Genomic DNA, 8,618 nt, shown 5'->3' on the forward strand with positions numbered 1-8,618 from the left:
CCTCTGCCTCTGCCTCTAAGTGCTGGAATTAAGGTGTGTGTCACCATACCCCACACTTCTGTAAGCTTTTAAATAAAGACTAGTTCATTCAAATCAAGCTCCACAGGAAAACCAACCAAGGAGTATCAGCGAAGGCCAGAGGAAGGGCACAGCAGCCATCCTATGAGGGCATCAAGAGCTGCCCAGTGTGTGCTGCATGGTACCAGAGGAGACAGTGTAGAAAATGTCCACCAAAAATTTTAACATAGCTATGATAAAAATGCCTCACCCAGTGAACTAAAAATCCCAGAAGGTAAATGAAAAATACAAAGAAAAAACGATTGGAAATTTCAGAACTGAAAACTGAAGTAATTAAAACTGAAAGCTGGGTGGATGAGGTCACCTTCAGGGAGAGTGAAGTGGAGTGAATCTATAGAGAAGGTAGATTGACTGCTGGGAAGAAGACCAGCTTCAGGAAACATCAGATCTGACATTATCTAAAGGAGAGAAGAAGAGGCTAGAGTAAACTTGAACAAAGCCACAGAAAGAAACAGACTAAAAAATAGTATGGAAAGTTCACAAAGGGATTTCCAATTGTAAAAGTAACTTTTGTTTACCTTTAGTATGTTGGAGTCCAGGAGTCTCCTCACAAACCATATGAACAACCAATCTCAGTCAGACAGGAATGGTTTATTAAATGTACACCCCAAGACTGACCAACCAGGGCAAGAGCTCAAAGCTGTGTACTGGACATTTCTCAGGGCCAGCTTAGAAACGCTAAAACTGCAAAAACCATGATGAGCTCATCCGCAGGTGCTGGAAGTGCTGCTCCATGGTTGGGCTTGACTGAAGTCATTTTAGACATAACAGCTCATATTGACCTTTAATTTGATGGGTCCTACAGGAAGCTTATAGTTGTGGAATTCCTTAAGATTAACAAATCTCATAACATGCAGAACATAACAGGGTATGCGGTCAGCATGTCCCTGCTCTGAGTCAACCTACTTTTCTGTGTCAATGCCTGGCAGGCATATTACAGCAACAATATGAAATAGCTGGCATGCATGGAACAAATTGGCTACAGCTATGCTGGGGGACGGGCCTTAATATAAAGAACGTGAGCCAGCCATATGCAATGGAAGGAACTCACTTCAGCTATCAAAATGGGTGGTTTGAAGAAAAAGTTTGCAAAGGTATGTCTGATGTAACATTAAAAGAAAACATGGTTAATACTCAATAAAGTAGACTTTAGAACAAAGAAAATTATTAGAGACAGAGAGGAACATTATATAGTAATATTAAATAACAGAAAAAACAGCAATCCCAATTATGTACACTGTTCTATAGCTATTATGCATTGAAACGTTTCTTCCAGGAGAAAGGAGGGCACTCATAAAACTATGAAAGCTCAAAAGTTTTAAGCACCCTCCCCCGAGTGTGGTGGTGTATTGGTTAGTTTTATAGCATCTTGACACAGCTGTGGTCATCTGAGAGGAAGGAATCTTAAGTGAGAAAATGGCTCCCCTCCGTGGACTCTGCATCGGCTCCTGCCTCCAGGGTCCTGGCCTGTTTGAGATCCTGACCTGAATTTCTTTGATGGTAGAGACATGGAAGTATAAGTATAAACAATCCCTTTCCTGAAGTTGTTTTGGTGTTTCATCACAGCAAAAGTAACTCTAATCAAGACAAGCCATTACTAATTTTCTCCTTTAGATTAACCCGTGGGCAAGTCTGTGGAGGATTTCCTTGATTAACGATTAGTGTGGGTACTGCGTTGTATGGAAAGCAAGCAGAGCAAGTCATGAGGAGTGAGCTGACAGGTAACAGCCTCAGCTCTCCCTCCCAGTTCTTGCCTTGACTTTATGCCCTGATTTCCTTCATGAGGGACTGTCAGCTGTAAAATGAAGTAAACCATTTTCTCCATAAGTTGCTGTTGTTTGTGGTTTTAATCACAGCAACAGAAAACAAATTAGGACAATATGCAAATAGGAAACACATCAGCTCTACTCATGCAGGCCGTTGTGTAGCTGTTCTGTACAGAAAGATTCCTTCCACTAGAGATTCGGGAAGACTCCCATGGCCCCTTTTTAGGGTCATACAACAGTGAGCGGTTGCTGTGAAGGAGGTGAGTCTTCTGGTATAATTGTCTGAAAGTTGAGTCAGGAGCTCTAGGGATCTAGTTACTGGCTGAAGGCAAGGAAAGTGGGCCTCTAGTTGGGAGAACTAGGAGTATTGGAAAGCAGACTTCTTACAGCCTCTTGCAGCTTGCTTAGGATTTTGCAACCAGAATGTGCTCCTGGGGCTCTGTTGAATGTGTGTTCTATGGTGCCAGTATGAATTAACTGGCAGGAGATGGTTCATGGATGGGAAGTGCAACCTGTGTCTTAGGAAGTCTGGCTAGAGCCGAAATCTTCAGCAAGAGGGACTCCCCAGAGGGGGCAGGAGCATACAGATGGCCAGATTGCCAAAGTGCTCAGGTTCCAGGGACTGCTGATGAAGGGTGGGGAGCATGGCTTGGGCAGACATTCTTGCCTCAAAGGATTCCTTTCTTCACTCAGACAGTGACACCTATGATGACAAATGCAATAGCTATCTGTTGACACTTTCCCTTGTACCCAGACATGGAGAGTGATCTCATGTGCTCTTGACAACCTCTGTGAGTAGGCATTGGTGTATCACTAGACAGATGGGCTACCCGATATGGTACTGTGGTGGTCTGAATATGTTTGGCCCAGGGAGTGGCACTATTTGGAGCAGGTGTGACCTTGTTGGAGTAGGTGTGTTATTGTGGGCATGGATTTTAAGACCCTTAACCTAGCTGCCCGGAAACCAGTCTTCTCCTAGCAGCCTTCAGATGAAGATGTAGAACGCTCAGCTCCTCCTAAACCATGCTGGGAGTCATGCCTCGGATGTTCTTTTTTCTCGGTTCTCTCATAAGCAGGAAAAGCATATTAATGACAGGAATCTTTCCAAAAATGAAATTCTTGGCCTTGCCTAGAGAAGCAATTCTGTCACTAACTTTAACAGAACATGGTGGAACCATCTCAGGAAGATCATCTGCTAGATTTTAGCCTCTCCTGGCAACACCATGCCTGTCTGGATGCTACCATGGTGACAGTGGACTGAACCTCCAAACCTGTAAAGCCAGCCAGTTAAATGTTAGCCTTATAAGAGTTGCCTTGGTTGTGGTGTCTGCTCACAGCAGCACAACCCTAACTAAGACAGACACTTATGCAGTGGAGTGCGGCGACTACCAGTACAGGACTGGGGGCCCAGCCAGCCTCTATTCCTCTCATTCCTGTTCCCAGAGTGGGTGCTTGATTATTCTGATGAGAATGCACGTGGGAGCATCCAGCTCTGCTGTTATTGATGGCCGTGGTCTAGGCCAGGTGCTTCCAGGTCCTTTATCTCACATCCAAAGAATTAAAATAAATTCTTACACAGATTTGCCAAAGTAGCAAAGAACTCTTTCCAAAGCAAAGTGGTAAGAAGGGCAGATTATACTGCAAGAGAGCAACGGGCCACCATAGTGAAGCTATTAAAGGACTGTGGTTACTGTTTGAGGCTTCATTTTGCTGGTTGGAGGATTTGGCTACTACAGGTATAGTGAGTGCGTTTGATTTATATATTAGGTCACACAATCATATTTCTACTGCTTCTGCAATTTCTCTCTCTCTCTCTCTCTCTCTCTCTCTCGGTTATTTTTTATTTACATTTCAAATGTTATTCCCTTTCCTGGTTTCCCGGCCATAAGCCCCCTATCCCGTAACCCCTCCCCCTTCTTCTCTAAGGGTGTTCCCCCTCCCCAACCATCCCCCTTCACTCCTCCCCACCCTGAGATTCACCTGCACTTGGGGTGGGGGAGTTCAGCCTTGGCAGGACCAAGGACTTCTCCTTCCATTGCTGCCCAACAAGGCCATCCTCTGCTACATATGCAACTGGAGCCATGGGTCTGTCCATGTATACTCTTTGGGTAGTGGTTTAGTCCCTGGGAGCTCTGGTTGGTTGGTATTGTTATTTTTATGGGGTTGCAAACCCCTTCAGCTCCTTCAATCCTCTTTCTAACTCCTCCAATGGGGACCCTGTTCCCAGTTCAATAACTAGCATTCGCCTCGGTATTTGTCACTCTCTCGCTGAGCCTCTCAGGAGACAGCTATATCTGGCTCCTGTCAGCATGCACTTCTTGGCTTCATCAATATTATCTAGTTTTGGTGGTTGGCTGGATCCCCAGGTGGCTCTGAATGGCCATTCCTTTAGTATCTGTCCCAAACTTTGTCTCTATATTTCCTCCTATGAATATTTTTGATTTCCCTTTTAAGAAGGACTGAAGCATCTGCAATTTGGTTGTCCTACTTCTTGAGCTTCATGTGGTCTGTGAATTATATCTTGGGTAATTTGAGCTTTTGGACTAATATCCACTTATCAGTGAGTGCATACCATGTGTGTGTGTGTGTGTGTGTGTGTGTGTGCGTGTGTGTGTGTGTGTGTGATTGGGTTACCTCACTCAGAATGATATTTTCTAGTTCCATCCATTTGCCTATGAATTTCATGAAGTCATTTATTTATTTATTTATTTATTTTATTTTTTATTAACTTGAGTATTTCTTATTTACATTTCGAGTGTTATTCCCTTTCCCGGTTTCCGGGCCAACATCCCCCTACCCTCTCTCCCTCCCCTTCTTTATGGGTGTTCCCCTTCCCATTCTCCCCCCATTGCCGCCCTCCCCCCAACAATCATGTTCACTGGGGCTTCAGTCTTAGCAGTACCAAGGGCTTCCCCTTCCACTGGTGCTCTTACTAGGATATTCATTGCTACCTATGAGGTCAGAGTCCAGGGTCAGTCCATGTATTGTCTTTAGGTAGTGGCTTAGTCCCTGGAAGCTCTGGTTGCTTGGCATTGTTGTTCATATGGGGTCTCGAGCCCCTTCAAGCTCTTCCAGTTCTTTCTCTGATTCCTTCAATGGGGGTCCTGTTCTCAGTTCAGTGGTTTGCTGCTGGCATTCGCCTATGTATTTGCTGTATTCTGGCTGTGTCTCTCAGGAGAGATTTATATCCGGCTCCTGTCTGCCTGCACTTCTTTGCTTCATCCATCTTGTCTAATTGGGTAGCTGTATATGTATAGGCCACATGTGGGGCAGGCTCTGAATGGGTATTCCTTCTGTCTCTGTTTTAATCTTTGCCTCTCTATTCCCTGCCAAGAGTATTCTTGTTCCCTTTTTAAAGAAGGAGTGAAGCATTCACATTTTGATCATCCTTCTTGAGTTTCATGTGTTCTGTGCATCTAGGGTAATTCAAGCGTTTGGGCTAATAGCCACTTATCAATGAGTGCATACCATGTGTGTTTTTCTGTGATTGGGTTACCTCACTCAGGATGATATTTTCCAGTTCCAACCATTTGCCTATGAATTTCATAAAGTCATTGTTTTTGATAGCTGAGTAGTACTCCATTGTGTAGATGTATCACATTTTCTGTATCCATTCCTCTGTTGAAGGGCATCTGGGTTCTTTCCAGCTTCTGGCTATTATAAATAAGGCTGCTAAGAACATAATGAAGCATGTGTCTTTGTTACATGTTGGAGCATGATTCGGGTATATACCTAGGAATGCTATAGCTGGGTTTTCAAGTAGTACAATGTCCAATTTTCTGAGGAGCCTCCAGACAGATTTCCAGATTGGTTTTATCAGCTTGCAATCCCACCAACAATAGAGGAGTGTTTCTCTTTCTCCACATCCTCGCCAGCATCTGTTATCACTGAAGTTTTTGATCTTAGTAATTCGGACTTGTGTGAGGTGGAATCTTAGGGTTGTTTTGATTTACATTTCCCTGATGACTGAGGATGTTGAACATTTCTTTAGGTGCTTCTCAGCCATTAGATATTCCTCAGGCTGAGAATTCTTTGTTTAGCTCTGTATCCCATTTTTAAATAGGATTATTTGGTTCTCTGGAGTCTAACTTCATGATTTCTTTGTATAGATTGGATATTAGCCCTCTATCAGATGTAGGATTGGTAAGGATCTTTTCCCAAACTGTTGGTTGCTGTTTTGTCCTAATGACAGTGTCCTTTGCCTTATAAAGTTTGCAATTTTATGAGGTTCCATTTGTCAATTTTTTTTACTTTAGAAAGGACTTTATTTATGTACAAATAATACTTAGCATTCTATCCATAAAGTTCTACTTTCCAAAAGCCAGAGTTTCTTTTTGGTTGTTTTTTTTGAGGTTTAAAAAAATAATCAAATATTTATTTGATGTACAAATGTACAAATAATACTTAGCATTCTATCCATAAAGTTCTACTTTCCAAAAGCCAGAGTTTCTTTTTGGTTGTTTTTTTTGAGGTTTAAAAAAATAATCAAAAATGCTGGATATGATGGCACATGCCTCAAATCCCAGCACTGTGAAGGCAAAGGGCAGGTGGAACTCTGTGAGTCCAAGGCAGCCTGGTCTACAGAGTGAGTTTCAGGACAGCCAGACTACAGAAAGAGATCTTGTCTTAAAAAAAAAAAGGAAGGAAAAGAAAACTGCACACTAAACTTTGAAAGGCACCAAGATTCTTCTGTTTCTAGATCTCTGCTGGGCTGGAAGGAGAGGAGAATCTTTTGGGACAGATATCACAACTTGGAACTGAGCATTCTCCAAAGCAAAAACAATAAGGTGCCATTCAGGCAAAGTTTATCAACCTGGCCCTCCTCCACCATCACATCTGCCTATTAGAATGGCCAAGGCAGGTCAGACAGACCAACATAATCAACTGTATTGTATCCTGCCATTATGCAACTCTACTAAGCATACTAGTCCAAAACAAAAGAGACTCAGGTAGACATGAGAACAGTCAGTCCCTGTGTGACCTCCATTTCAATAACCCTAACAAACAGACGATCACAATGCAAGGAATATATTACATCATGTCAAATTTCACACTGGCAGACGGTCAGCTGAGCCATGTTATGCCCACAGTTCATGTCTTCATCTACACACAAACTGTCCTGTTTGCATGAGCATAGCACAGTGAAGCAGAGTGCTGAGCTGAGACCAAACACCCACAAGGGGATGCTTTATAGGCTACAATGTTTAGGGGGAAGCACGTTGAATCACCCTCGTCTGAGGGACCTTATGGAACCAATCAGTAACTTAGGGCCCGAAAGTCTCCGCTTGACTCCAGTGTGCACAGGGCTGGTTGCAGGCAGCATGATCAGGAAGCGTTCTCCATGTCCACATCCTCCTGTAACTGCTGCACCATTTTCCTCCACCTGCTTCCCTTTGCCTGCAAGAGGAGCCCGGATAAGATGGATGTTCTGCTTGACCTCTTTGATGTCCTGAACCTTCTGCAGCTCTGTTTTTCTCCAACCTGTTCATTATGAATTTAGCTTGGCTAATTTCTGTTTGATCTCCTCAACTCTCTTCATTGCATCAATAGTTTTATTCCACAGGTCTCGCTGGTATTTCACAGGCTCATTTCTATGTTTTTCAAATTCAAATGAGTTGTCCACTTGAGCTCTTTGCCTACTGCTTTATGGAAGGCCTTAGTCCCCTGACCTTTCGTGGGTTCCTCTTCTTCTTGAAGTTTTTATGACACTTGGATTTGTAGAATCGGAACACCTTGCAATCGTTGTGGATGAACATCATGCCATGGCCTGGGTAGACCTGGAGCAGAAATAACACTTCTCGATCCTCATATTGACACCGTGTGGGACTCACCTTCCAGACGCGGAGCTTGAGAGGAAGTCCATTTGTCAATCTTAGAGCATAAACCATTGGTGTTTTGTTCAGGAGAATTTCCCTAGTGCCCATGTGTTCCAGGATCTTCTCGACATTTTGTTTTATTAGTTTGGGTGTATCTGGTTTTGTGTGGAGTTCCTTGATCCACTTGGATTTGAGCTTTGTACAAGAAGATAAGAATTGGTCGATTTGCATTCTTCTACATGCTGACCTCTAGTTGAACGAGAACCATTTGTTGAAAATGCTACCTTTTTCAGATGGTTTTAGCTCCTTTGTCAAAGATCAAGTGATCATAGGTGTGTGGGATCATTTCTGGGTCTTCAATTCTATTCCATTGATCTAGCTACCTGTCTCTGTATCAATACCATTCAGTTTTTTATCACTACTGCTCTGTAATACTGCTTGAGGTCAGGGATGATGATTCCTCTAGAAGTTCTTTTATTGTTGAGAATAGTTTTCTCTATCCTGGATTTTTTGTTATTCCAAATGAATTTGCAAATTGCTCTTTCTAACTCCATGAAGAATTGAGTTGGAATTTTGATGGGGATTGCATTGAATCTGTAGATTGTTTTTGGCAAAATTTCCATTTTTACTATATTAATCCTGCCAATCCATGAACATGGGAGGTCTTTCCATCTTCTGAGATCTTCTTTAATTTCTTTCTTCAGATACTTGAAGTTCTTGTCATTCAGATCTTTCACTTGCTTGGTTAGAGTCACACTGAGGTATTTTATGTTATTTGGGACTATTGTGAAGGGAATCATTTCCCTAATTTCTTTCTCGACTTGTTTCTCTTTTGTGTAGAGGAAGGCTACTGATTTATTTGAGTTAATTTTATACCCAGCCACTTTACTGAAGTCACTTATCAGGTTTAGTAGTTTTCTGATGGAACTTTTGTAGTCACTTAAGTATACTATCATAT

At 42.6% G+C, this 8,618-nt stretch overlaps 1 pseudogene; it reads right to left on the reverse strand.

Annotated features, from left to right (window-relative positions):
• Positions 1 to 7,169: 7,169 nt before the first annotated feature.
• Positions 7,170 to 7,653, reverse strand: Rsl24d1-ps1 (ribosomal L24 domain containing 1, pseudogene 1; annotated as a pseudogene).
• Positions 7,654 to 8,618: the final 965 nt, after the last annotated feature.

The sequence above is a fragment of the Rattus norvegicus genome, chromosome 4 (assembly GCF_036323735.1).
Source record: "Rattus norvegicus strain BN/NHsdMcwi chromosome 4, GRCr8, whole genome shotgun sequence".
Classification (NCBI taxonomy): Eukaryota; Metazoa; Chordata; class Mammalia; order Rodentia; family Muridae; genus Rattus; species Rattus norvegicus.